At 41.5% G+C, this 13,746-nt stretch overlaps 1 protein-coding gene across 4 annotated transcripts in view; it reads right to left on the bottom strand.

The window, feature by feature from the left end:
- Positions 1-13,746, bottom strand: part of prkcz (protein kinase C, zeta) — a 105,819-nt gene that overhangs the window by 62,504 nt on the left and 29,569 nt on the right. The window lies entirely within an intron of this gene.

Here is a 13,746-nt window from a genome sequence, read left to right as displayed (position 1 = left end):
ACTGACATGTGTTAGCAGGATCACAGAGCTGCATCACTCAGGTTCACTAACTTATATAAACTGCTGTGTGGTTCCAGTTTATCCAGTTTACAGTGGTGGAAATGTGGCCTTGGTTACAGCTACAGCACTCGTTGATTAAAACCAGAATGGCTTTAATCAAGTGAGACAAACGAGTGCATCTGCATAAATACGAAAAGGCTTTTTTATATGAAAGGTGAGCTTCCCTATATTCATTACACTGAATCACACATTTTGTTTTACGTTTGCTGATTCTGACCCTGACGAAACACTGATAACTCCAGTTTCCTCCACTCAGGGGATTCCCATGTGCACCAGTAGGAAACCAGCTCCCCACCACTGAACGACACACAGACCAGCTGATTACATTAGTTCAGCATCCAAGAGCCGGTGTTGAGCCTGCAGTTTGGACCTTAGCACGGTTTAAAAACAGGGATTATTAGTGTGTGTACATACACAGTGACTCGTCCATACTAATAACTGAAGACATTACTGTCCTCCATCTTTTCTTAGCCCGTCTCAGAAGGTTCGCCTAACTCTTGGACTCTGGACATGAGGATCCATCATTATTCCATCAGAGAGTTAGTAGCATCTGCAAGAACGACCAAATCAACCATTCGGTCCAATCTTACCAGAAGTTAACACTCATCAGTTCAGCAGCATTAACAGGACAAAAGGAAGACCACTCAATGGAGACCATCTTTCCCTGGGTTGGCAGAGACAGGTTTACTACATCAGGTTACGAATCAAAGCATACTGCAAAAACATCCAAGACTTTCCAAAGAGATGGAAAGTTCCTCACTTATCTGAGCCCAACAGGGCATCTGTACAGAAGAAACAAAGAATTTTTATGTTCATGGTTTCTGGAGTCGTTAACTACCAAACAAACAAGAACCTACATTGAAAATGATGTTTTCCCATTTTTAGTGTCTGAAAATGGAGTTCTTGTTTATAAAAATGGCTTTAATTCTGAACCCTGAATCCAATACGTTTGTTCTCCTTAAATGAAAGCACTCGACTGCAGACACATGTTGACTGCAGTACTTCAGGACCCAGCAGCACACTGGTCTCTGGTTCCAGTTCCATGGTAACCATGTGAACACCAGTCTGTAGATGCACAGAAGAACAGCCCCTGTTACTGACACTGGCTTCCACACAGGAAATGATGACATATGGCTTTGCTGCTGATGCCTTATCACAGGTAAATCAAAGCAAACATGTTCTTCAGCCCTGCCTTATTATCAGTTAAATTACTTTTCAGTCCATGCATGAAAACCAGTAACACAATTCCATCAGCTCTGGCAGGCTCTGCATGAAAACCCTCCTGGAGACTGGAAGCTCTTATATGAAGAGACTGGTGCATCATAATCAGAGGCAGGCTGTGTGTACAAGCCTCATCTGTCTGCTCTCACAGTGACTCAGGCTCTGCTCTGACTCGATTTACTGCTGAGGGCAGCCAGCAGGAAAACATCAGATGCTAGAACTTCATACCAAAGTACTAAACAATCACACTGGGCTTCACGGCACCCGGGTCATACAGGCTGAGTGGGAAGACGATGGGATGACACCCAGAAGTCCCTGTGGTAGCAGAGGAGTGAAGATTTATTACCACATGAGGGTCTGCAGGTTCTTGTGTCCCACAGCAGGAACCCACAGACAGTCATGTGGACATCAGCAGACACAAAGTCACTGCAAATACTTCTTTACATCAACAGAATCACTGAATCTCTGCTTTTTATTTGTTACGCTTTGTCCAAGTCCCAGGAGACACTGCTGTGTGACCCTCTGTATTCTGTTCTGTTAACAGTCTGGCCATTAGTCTGTATAATACAGACCCTTCCTGTGTCCATCTGCACAGGACGTACCCTTTGCTACTATTTCACCAGAATATGCAGATAACTGTCCATCACATAGTCAAGCTAAGACAGCTGCATGGACACAAGAACACACAAAAGTATCTGACTGCAATTAAGCCTGAGAGCGTTTCTTTACATCTAAAAAACATAAAACAAATCTCCAAACTGAGCTGAGAATAGTTCTGCTACTATAGGCCGACAGTAGAAGGCTGCCTCAGACGCATCCTGTGGACAGCAGCGATGAGCATGGGAACAACAAGAAGCAGGCAAGCCATCGACTTTTTCTCTGGTGGTTTGTGCACAACCTGCTGCTCTCTGACTGTAAGCTGATGGCAGACCAGCATGCTGTGAGCTCAGTCTGTGCTTCAGAAACACAGCCAGCCTGAGTAAGTGGAGGTTCTTCAGTGATGTGTCAGCGTGACACAGTAACCGCTGGGCAGCGTGTGTGATGCAGAGAAGCTGGAGTTTGATAACGCTGTTATTAACTCATTTAGTACATTAGCAATGACAGCTGACCATGTCCCAGCAACAGTTTGTCTGCACACATCGATAGCCAACTGTCACACTCATGAACAGCTGATTGTACTCTGACACGTTCCTTATGGACGGCTGCTATAAACACAATATAAAGTCTTCAACATGATCTCATCTTTAAACACACGCAGCAGTAAGATTAACCTGCTCAACACTGACAGGGAACATTTTTCTGAAGAAATTTAACTTTGATACACAGTGGTACAGTTTGATGTGTTCTCAGGTGTTTTCATCATGTTTTGTTGCTTCTCTTTCTACAGTGTTGTTTGTCATTTTCAGCTCATAGTAAATAAATAAATAAATATCTACTATAGCAGTAATTAGAGCAGGGTGATATGGCCAAAAATATTTATCACGATATATATTTGAAAATTTGCGATAACGATATAACTGACGATATAATTGATGCGAGACAAAATACAACTCCACAACATTACTAGCGCAAAAAGACAACCTTCCATTTATTTTCACTTAAACAAGAAACTGGTTTTTATGTACATTAAAGCTTTATAAAAATTTAACAGTGCAAATGCAAATTCCTTGCTGAAAGTTTAACCAAAAGGCATTTCCAGTAGAAATGTGCTGACATATCCTGAGCATAACCATGTATAATATCCACTGAAGTTAAAAATAGGTGCTTTGCAACATTAAACTGCAGCGTGCAGTACGTATTTTTCGGACCATAAGGTGCACGGGATTATAAGGCACATTAAGCGAAACAAAGCAGTCAGATAAATCAAACTTTATTAAACTCATTCTTCTTGGTTCCTCCACTTCTGTGCCATTGATTCATTAATGTTGAATTCTCTGGCAGCTGCTCTATTCCCATGTTGTTGCAGTATATTAATGACTAACCTCGTATTGTGGATGGATTATCTCAGTTGTTCTCCTGACTGAAGTTTGGTCCGTTTACAGCATCCTGCCATGCGATTGCATTTGTCTCTAACCATGAGGAACCTTCACGTTAACTTTTATAAGTGGAAAAGTGTTAGTGTTCGTCTTCCAGCTTCACTGTTTATGTTATGCTAACATAGCTGTGTCGCTAGCGAGCACGTAGCATATAATTATATACCAGCTAGCCCAACTTCAGTAACCCTACAAACGTCACTGCTGTTTAGTTTCCTGTCTTCATTTATGTTGGAAGTAATAGCAGAGCTGTTCGTTTGATTTTTTTCAGAAATCTCTCAGTCAGAACATGCAATATCATGCTTAGGTAACTAGCGAAACTAGCGCGCTAACTTCCGCTAACTTCCTGCTAACTTCTAACTCCGTTAAATGTAATAACTTTTGTTTTCATGGATGCCTGGAAGTTAAACTTCATAGTTACACCTGGTAAAGCAGCAATGCTGATCGTTTTATTAAAGATGAAAGAATTTAGACAGTTAACTCTTGGTGATGCTGCAGTGTTCGTTTGACCTGAAGCATACGGAGTTTAGGACCCAGATTACTCCCAGATTTAAGAGCATCTTAGTCCGACAAATACAACAATAACGACAGCCCGCTTGCATGTTCTGCAAAAAAAATGTGCTTTGTCGTGTATCTGACGGACAAACACCAAACCAGTTCCACATCACTGATAGTGATGGGACGTTCTGTATCGAGGCTTCGGAGCATGTGTCGAGTAATGGAGGGGGCGTTTCCGCGAAGCGCGTATCGAGGCTTGCTTCATTTATGGGAGGAGCTGAAAATGATGACGTACGAAGCCTCGCTGCCCGGCTGTACCACGTGACTGGTTCATGAAGCGGTTCGAACTTTGCCGCGAGCTATGACAGCGATATAAACCCCTCAGATTTCATTCAAAATGTGGGTGTTTGATGGAGAGTTGTTAGTGAGAGTTTGGAGACAGTTTGGAGGTTTATGAGAGTGAGGAGAGAAAGTCAGGAGAGAATGGAGCCAGCTAAGAAGAGGAGGATGTCCTCCCCTGTGTGGGAACATTGTGATCTTATTCCTCCCAACAAGGTATGCAAATTTCTACAGAAGATGTATTTCCATGATACTGATGGTGCAATACAATTTATGTTGAGCTGTCTTGACTTTTGTACAAGGTGAAGTGTTTGCTATGTGCCAGGGAGCTGGGATATAACAACAACACCTCATCCATGCTTAGGCACTACAGAGCTTTGCATGAGAATAAGGGGAACACTGATTGTGGAGCAAGACCAGGTGAGCCATCAAATGCAATGATAATATAGGATGCAGTAATGTTACTAAATGATATAACAATATTATACAACTGTTATAAGTTACGTGTGTGATATTTATATTTGTGCTTTATCTTTATTGTCTTTCCTCAGGAGAACAATCTCAAATAGATGAAGACCTGGTCAGCATGGTGATTGAGGACTCCCAGCCATTTAGCATTGTGGAGGACAAAGGATTCAAAAGATTTGTTAAATCATTAAATCCTAGCTATGTTCTCCCCACTAAAAAGGTCGTAAAAGCAGTGAAAATTTAGTTTTTACAGAATAAAATGTGAACAGGCAGGACTGAGGCTCAAAGCCTCAGTGTGTAGCTGTCCATACCTCAACGTTACAAAAGCACAACTACTGTCCACACCCCAACCACACCTCACCTCACAGTAAATGATCATTTCCATTTCAAGCATTTCCAAATAATCATTTCCCATACTGCCAGTATAAATATACACAGTATACTGCCATCACTACAATATACATGTTTTACACACTCCTTTTGTTGTTGACATTTACAGGCTGTGTGCAAAATGCCACACTCTTCAAATTCATGCCAGCTATTATTTTTACGTCCAGTAGGTGTCCTGCTAGAGCAAATGAAGCTTCATGAAGCTTCGCGTTGGGGTGAACCAATTGGATGAAAAGCTTCAGTGCTTCATGGGGCTTCATCTGCCCATCACTAATCACTGAAGTTGCACCATTTTTACAAACCAATTCTGGTTCATCTGTTTCACTCAACAATCGGCCATGTGCGTATGAAAACAAAGGCACTGCGCATGCGCGTTTTACTCCCATTCTATCGCGATATTTCATTTTCCTATCATTGCCTAACATTATACCGGTATTACCGTGAACGGTATAATATGGCCCAGCCCTAGCAGTAATAATAATTTACAGCTGTTCAGCCAGTGCAGGCTAAACAGGTAAAGGGAGATGTTTTTATTTGGGTGTGTCCTTCTTGTCGATAAGTTACTGCATCACACCATCAGATCACTGCTCACAGTCTATTCTAGACTTGGACGATGCTCAATTGAAAAATAATAACTGAGGTCTCATTTTTACCTTTTCCAAAGCTTTCAACAAGAGACACAGAAATACAATGTAGCCACATGTAGACACTGTGCATTACCACAAAAGGAACAACAGTACCTCAGTGTCTGCACTGTTTGAAGGCCACCACTGTAAGTAAAGCTCACACTCACAGTGCCAGCTGCTTAAAAACATGGCACAGGGCAGGCAGGTCAACTAGGAAGCTACCAGCCTACAGCAGTGTAGTGCCAGCCTACAGCAGTATAGTCCCAGCCTACAGCAGCCACAAGTGGATTTAGGTGATAACAAGGTCCTTATGAAGACCGCAATGCAGCTAAACATACACAGTGCTACACTGACTGTTTCCTAGCTTATTATTTTTAGCCTTACTGAGCTTCTATTTACTGATTTTGCAGCGATTGTATCTGCGGCTCCTGCAGTTGGTTATACATGAGCTGTTTTGTACGTAACAGTTATTTTTTGGAAGAGCTTATTCTCTCTGTGAGCGAGGGTGGCTTCACACAGTGTAACTAATCGTCTCACTGGGACTGACGGGGCCATAAACTGATGCCAAGCCAAAATTAGAATTTGTTTGGTAAAACATCCTGATGTTCTTGTGTACAATAGCACACACTGTAATTCTTTAAGACTGCATCAGAATCAGACTCAGAATACTTTATTGATCCCTAGGGGAAATCTTTTTTTGTTACAGTGCTCCATTATAAACAAACATTAACAGAGAGAGACAATAACTAAGAATAGCACAATATATACAGGCATATATATATATATATATATACATATACATAAAAGTCACTTATTAATAGGGATGGGTATCGTTTAGGTTTTATCCGATACCGGTGCCAAATCGGTACTTTTGAAACGGTGCCGGTGCTTAAATGGTGCTCGAACCGGTGCTTAAAGAATGGAGAACACAAACTTTGTCCAAAAACCTCTCTTGTTCAGCTGGGGTTTTTTTGTAAAACGATAACAATGTGTGCCTTTTCTGCAGCTATGTGGCATGGTATCACTCTTGGCTGGAAGCAGTGCTTAAACAATGGAAAAAACACAAACTTTCAGAGGTGTGGACTCGAGTCACATGACTTGGACTCGAGTCAGACTCGAGTCATTAATTTTATGACTTTAGACTTGACTTGAAAAAATGTTCTAAGACTTGTGACTTGACTTGGACTTTTACACCAATGACTTGGGACTTGAATTGGACTTGAACCGGTTTACTTGAAAAGACTTGATATTTTACCCCAAATATAAAATTTAACATGCATATTATATAGAGATTGAAAATGTGACGTCATTCACGGGTAGAACCGCAAAGGATTCTGGGAACTCGTGGCAAGCGGTACTAGCGCACGCAGGCTTTCAATTGAAACCAGTCACACAGCGATAAAAAGAAACACAAAAATGTCAAGAAGCTGTTGTATTATTAACTGCAATAGCTGGTCGCATGACAGCCACGGGAAGCCGACGGGTAAAGAGATCGGTTGTTATCGGATTACGTCGTTGAAGAGAAATTGTTCGAGCCATGTTTCCGAAGTAACAAAGATGCGACTGGATTGCAGCCATTCAAAGACCAATTATAACGTCCCAGAACACTCCAGCTCACAGGTTAGTCTGCTCCAAGCATTTCCACAAAGGTCAGTCTGCTGTTGTAGTTAATGCGTCATTTTTCTTAACATAATTGGTGATATAGGTTACAAGCAAGTCTGGCGCTGAACAGAAATTGTCGCGCTATGCTCCTTTGTTTATTGTGCATAAATAGTGAATTGTCCTGACACAATATTGCGTTTCGCTTCTGTTATTATGGTACATTGACAAAAACATATACTTTTATTCACAGGGTAAAACAGTTGTTTTGTATCACTAATTGTCCAGTGCGATTACAGCATACAATATTATTGTCACTGCTACATTTCTGTGATGCTACCAGAAATTATTTCCACTGCTAATTAATTACCGTTGAGCTCAAAGGTCCTATTAATAAACGGTTAACGAATGTGTATTTATGACGACGATTTGTGAGACTGGTAAACTTATGATACGTACGATGGTCTTTCGTTCTACACGGTGCATTTCAAGGTCCTGCACCCATCCGTCGGTAAACTGTACCTGGGCTTGTTGCAGTGACCGGAAGTTACTAAACTTCATGAGTGTATGCACTCACTCCAAGAAGCGTATAATTATAAATATGCATATAAATATGCTACGATGAGATAGCTGACTTCATCTAACTAGCAAATGTTTTCAAGGCTACGTTGGTGATGCAGTTTTTTTTTAAATTATATTTTTTTAAAAATATCATTTATTTATGTATGATATTTTTGTCATGCGATTTTAAAGCCGGTCCTACAAGCGCATCCAAGAATAACATGCAGCTTATCTCAGAACTGTCGGTGAAAATTATTCTTGGAGCTAGGTTTAATTGAGCTGCATTTTAAAGAGGTGCAATTTCACAATTTGTGTATATTTTCTAAGTTCACTATTTTGTCATGTGTTGAGAAAAACACAGATTTTAAAATTACATGGTCTAATATTTACATTTAGCATATAACTGCAACATGCTTTTTTTCGGTTTTTTTTTAAAGACTCGAAAGGACTTGAAATTCAAAATTTCAGACTTGTGACTTTACTTGGACTTTTACACCAGTGACTTGAGACTCGACTCTGACTTGCCTGACATTACTTGAGACTTGACTTGAGACTTGAGGATAAAGACTTGAGACTTACTTGAGACTTGCAAAACAATGACTTGGTCCCACCTCTGCAAACTTTGTCCTAAACCTCTCATGTTTAACTGTTTTCCACTTTTTCTTTGGTCATTTTAGCCTTTTTGGCCAGGGTGAAGGGAGTATCTGCCATCAAACAAGAAGACAGACGCATGTAGCTATGATGATGTTTGCTAGTTCACCTTACCTGCATTAATGTAATAACGTGGTTAGCCTACTCAACGTAAATTACACACTAACAACATTAAGCTACTCACGCAGAGAAGAACAGCTGCTGCTGCATCATCATCCTCATCATTTCTGCTACACTGGCAGGGCTAGGGGCCAGGACACTATTCTTCGGGGTTTTGGGGGATGTTGCTCCGGGTCCGATAACTGGCAACCCACCCGACGTGCACGGTGTGAGGTCTCGCAGCAAGCTATCAAATACGGCGCATTTCTCGGCTTTTAAAAAAAACGCTATGCATCGCCAGCTGTTTCATCGGATTCTTGGTGTTACCTCCTTTGACAGTATCACAGTATCAGCTTAAAGCACTTGTTGCTGCTGAGTTTGCATATTTTGCTGTGAAGTACAGCCAGACTTTTGACCGCTTCGCCTTGGGCATTTTTAATCTGTAGCTCTGCTCTAACGTACGTACCTGGCCCCGCCTACTATCCTCGGAAATGTAAAATGATTGGCTAGAAGTGTATCACAGCTCAGGAAAAAAAAGCACCGAAATAAAGCACCGAAATGTGCGCTGCTTTTCGGTCTGGTTACTACCGTTTATGTGATGGCACCGGACACCGGTACCCATCCCTACTTATTAATAAATAGCTGAAAAAAATCATAAGATTTACTGTCATCATTGGAATAACTTTATCAGAACAAATGCTTATCCTCAGTGTTTCAGTGAGACGTCCTATTGCCCAGCGCTGTCTCAGCAGACACCACAATGCATCATTCTGATAAGTATAGAAGCTACAGTGTGTTGGAGAGAGAACAATGGTGCTCTGCTGTGCCACAGTCCACGCTAACAAAGCTACCACTGAGAGCGTTTTAGTGTTGATAGATGTAGATCGAGAGATGTCCAGCAAACACACAGGCTTCACCCGCTGTAATCTTTAACATGCTAAATCTGCAGTGTGTCTCTGAAACTGATTCAGAGTCTGTCTTAAACCGGTCCTCACAAAATGAACAAAATTCTCTCAAATCTTTAAAAATCTGTCACTTGAATTTTCCTGAATATGTGTAACTTGAGTAACAGGTTAAGGAGGCAGCATTACACTGATATTGAACATCTGAATAATTCGGTCACAGACTACAAAACAATGGACACAAAGTCCATCTAAAGAAAAGATTCAAACGCTGCTCTTGTTCCTGAGCTGCTGATAATATTTGGGCTCTGGATTAGTCTCAGTCAACATGTGACCAGATGATTAATGCTGCATGAAATTCAGCTCCATGCACTTAAATAGTAACAAATTATGTCACTTCTGTGCAAATCAAATACATCCAAGCAGATGTGGGGCGCTTCCACATTCAGATCAATGGCAGAAAGCTTCCCAGCTGCTTCGTTAGAACAAGCAGCGAGAACATATGGGTGTGCTGCAGTGCAGCAGGAGGCCTGACACATTACTAAACTACTGTTGCTATTTCTGGAGCTAGAGATGCTTAAAAGTGAAGAGGTGTGCTCAGAGTTGTGGGTGTGGAGCCTGGACATCCAGCTGCCTTATTAGAGAAAACTACAGCAAACTGAGCGACAGCTGAAATAAACGGTGACATATCTGTTAGGTTGCTTCTGCAGCTTACACAGAATGTCCTCCTGAGTGGACGATGAACCTCAGAACAGCCGAGCTTTGTAATCAAATCAAATTTCTAAATCCTGTTAACAAATCAGTTCATACAGAAATCCATCCATTTGATTGGACGGCAGAGAACCAGGTCAGAGTTTAAAACCTGAAGAGAGCATGTGAAGCACCTTCCATGGCCAGGGTTACCTTCATTGATCTGATGCACAGAGACAGATAATACAAAGTACAATTAATAGTTTCATCATGACGAAACTGAACCAGGTTGTTTTAGCCACATCTAAATAGCTGCACTGATAAACATCTGCAGGAGAAGAGATGTTTGCAAACCCATCTATACACACACTTATTAATACAAAAGTATGAGCTCATTCTCTATTTGCTGGAAGCAATACGTCTTTAAAAACAGTTGGGATGTGGCAACTGTGACAGAAAACTGACAGTTTCAGTGTTTGGCTCGTCCTCTATAGTATAACAGCAGGACGCCAGGTGAATGCCTGTGATAGGCGGGTCCTCACTGCATAGAAACAGACGTGAGGTAAGTCACTGCATGAGCTCAGGAACGGTTCCAGAAATCACAGTGTGTGAACATGTGTGATGTAACATCACGTATGACCGTACAAGACACACGTTTAGGTTTGTTACTGGATCAGAGGTCACTGTATTTTATTACAGATAACAGTGAATACTTTTCTGGGCACAACTGTACTTCGTTATCACTCTGCACGTTAAGAAACATAAACCTGAATATTGTTTATTGAGCATTTTAATGATCGGTGTGAGTCTGACCTGAGCAGCTGCTTGGTGTATGACTGACAGAGGTGTAACTGACTGATGTGGTTAACCCTCTCTTTCATGTTCAGCACGTCCCAGACTGAACTAAGTCATCGCCGGCTCCTGCTCTTTGACAGCTGAGCTCTGTGATGTGTGACTGTTACACTCACACACACTTTTCTTTTCAAACAGGGCTTTTAAACTGAACCATGTACAGAACAACTGTTTAACTAGCAAAGACAAAATGACAACGTTACGACCACTCGGACCACAGCAAAGCTCGAGAAGAAGTCCACACCTGGGTCGGGAGATACGATCAAACATCGACTAAACCCCACAGAGTCACGTGCAGAGCAATCACACTGCAATCAATGTACAAAGATCACCTGGTACTTTTGTCCTGAGCTGGAAAAAACTGCAAGATTTCCTTCAGACTTCCCAAACGGGAGCTGATAACAGGTGGAAAGTATTTATTTTCCAGACAGCTGATTACTGTTACTTCCTGATATACGTGCATGTTCTACTCCTTACAGTTTCAAAACTCTTCCTGCTTTAACAATTTAACAGATTTGAGTTTTTATTCCATGTCATTGTGCATCTTCCAACATCAAACATGTGGGCACAGTGACACATCCAACAGCAATCCTACTGATGCCTTCATCACCAGGGAAAGAGGAATAAATGTCCCATTTATGGATCATCTATAGTTCGATACTTGAGGCTTAAAGTGGGCAGCACATTTCAGCAAACACACAAACTGCTTGGATGAAGTTTGTCAGTGTTTGCTAACTGTACGACAATGAGACATAACTGCACTTAGAGTTGGAAAACGTTTACTGAAGGACAAATAAGTTAGTTAGTTGTACTTTGATGAATCTACAGCAAAGCAGTGTGTGGGACTGTTCACAGTGACTGTGGGGTTCATGGTCAAAGTTGGGTTACATCAAGAACACAGATGAATTTGGATTTAAGCCGATGATCCATTCACTGAATAACACACACCAATTAGTTAAACTGCAGGAATGTCTTAAAGACATAAAGACCTGGATGGCCGCTAACTTTCTGCTTCTTAATTCAGATCAAACTGAGGTTATTGTACTCGGCCCTGAAAATCTTAGAAATATGGTATCTAACCAGATTCTTACTCTGGATGGCATGACCTTGGCCTCCAGTAACACTGAGGAACCTTGGAGTCATTTTTGACCAGGACATGTCCTTCAATGCACATATTAAACAAATATGTAAGACTGCGTTCTTCCATTTGTGCAACATCTCTAAAATTAGAAACATCCTGTCTCAGAGTGACGCTGAAAAACTAGTTCATGCATTTATTAGTTCCAGGCTGGACTACTGTAATTCATTATTATCAGGAAGTCCTAAAAACTCCCTGAAAGCCTTCAGTTAATCCAGAATGCTGCAGCAAGAGTCCTGACAGGGACTAGAAAGAGAGAGCATATTTCTCCTGTATTGGCTTCCTGTTAAATCCAGAATTCAAAATCCTGCTCCTCACATACAAGGTCTTAAATAATCAGGCCCCATCTTATCTTAATGACCGTTTCACCTCATTAGAGCACATCGCTCTCGCACTACAGGCTTACTTGTGCTTTCTGGATCTTTGAAAGTAGAAGAGGAGGCAGAGCCTTCATCTTCTGATAAACCAGCTCCCACCCTCTCTGGTTTTAAGGTTAGATTTAAAACTTTCTGACAAAGTGTACAGTTAGAGCTGGATCAGGTTGTCCTGTGTGTATCCTGAGTGTTTACACACCACTCTGCATTTAATTATTAGCTGTTATTATTAAGATGAGCTGTGAAATGTATACGTGAGAAATATGCAAAGAAAAGAAGAATCACGAAGCGGCAGCCATGCACCAGGTTTGAACAGCATTCAGCTGCCCTCAGATAAGCACAGTAAAATTCTTGATTTTAGGTCATTAAAACTATCACCATGGATGTGGGGAAAGTGTTCCTTATACTCGCATTATCCGATGAACTGCAGGGGTTGGATAATGTGGTAACTGTACAGGACGGGTCAGTGATTCCTGAGAGCCACCTAAACAGCTAAACTGTGTTTCTGCATTTATTAGTAAAAGCCTGCTTACTTTCTGCCAGGACAAACAAAGCTAGCAGGCTGCACAATGTGTGCCGCTGCAGTTGTTGTTTTTGTTTCCAAGGTACAAAAATTCTTCGATCAAGGTTCCTCAGCTCTGACCTACTGTTGTGGGAAGGAGCTTGAAAAGCATCCTAATCTTTTCAGGATTCCTTCTGCTGCACCAGCGACAGCTCCTCACAACACTCAAGCATTTTAAACCATATTTCTATCTGGTATCAAACCTGTTCACAGTTGTCACCGGCACACCAACAACAAACCATTTGTCCTTTAATATGACAGCATGAAGTCCTGGCCTCATCATTCAGCAGCTGCAGCTTCTAATGAGCGACATTAAAAAGACCAAAGCTTTTAAACCAGGACGTCATGTGACATCAGGCTGGGGCTCTGGCCTAAAGCCTCCTTTAGTTTGTGTCGTTATTATAACTGTTGCTGCAGGTGCAGCTAATGTGCTGGTAGATCAGGCTGCACTGTTGCTCTGAAGTGAAGCAGTTTGTTCAGTACTGCCTATAACACATCACTGACCAACACATGCTACTCTGTGAGGGAAACACTGGAATCCAAGGTGGGCCGGGTCTTTAAGAAGGATTTAAGATCACTCAGTGAATTTTTTAATTAATACAAGCGATAATGATGGTTTCTGTTAAGCCACATTAGACATTAGAGTGGCACAGTCCTGCTACTTAAATGAGGAAACAGCCCAC

Source organism: Astatotilapia calliptera, chromosome 20 (genome assembly GCF_900246225.1).
Source record: "Astatotilapia calliptera chromosome 20, fAstCal1.2, whole genome shotgun sequence".
Classification (NCBI taxonomy): domain Eukaryota; kingdom Metazoa; phylum Chordata; class Actinopteri; order Cichliformes; family Cichlidae; genus Astatotilapia; species Astatotilapia calliptera.
This window is presented reverse-complemented; position numbering and strand designations above follow the sequence as displayed.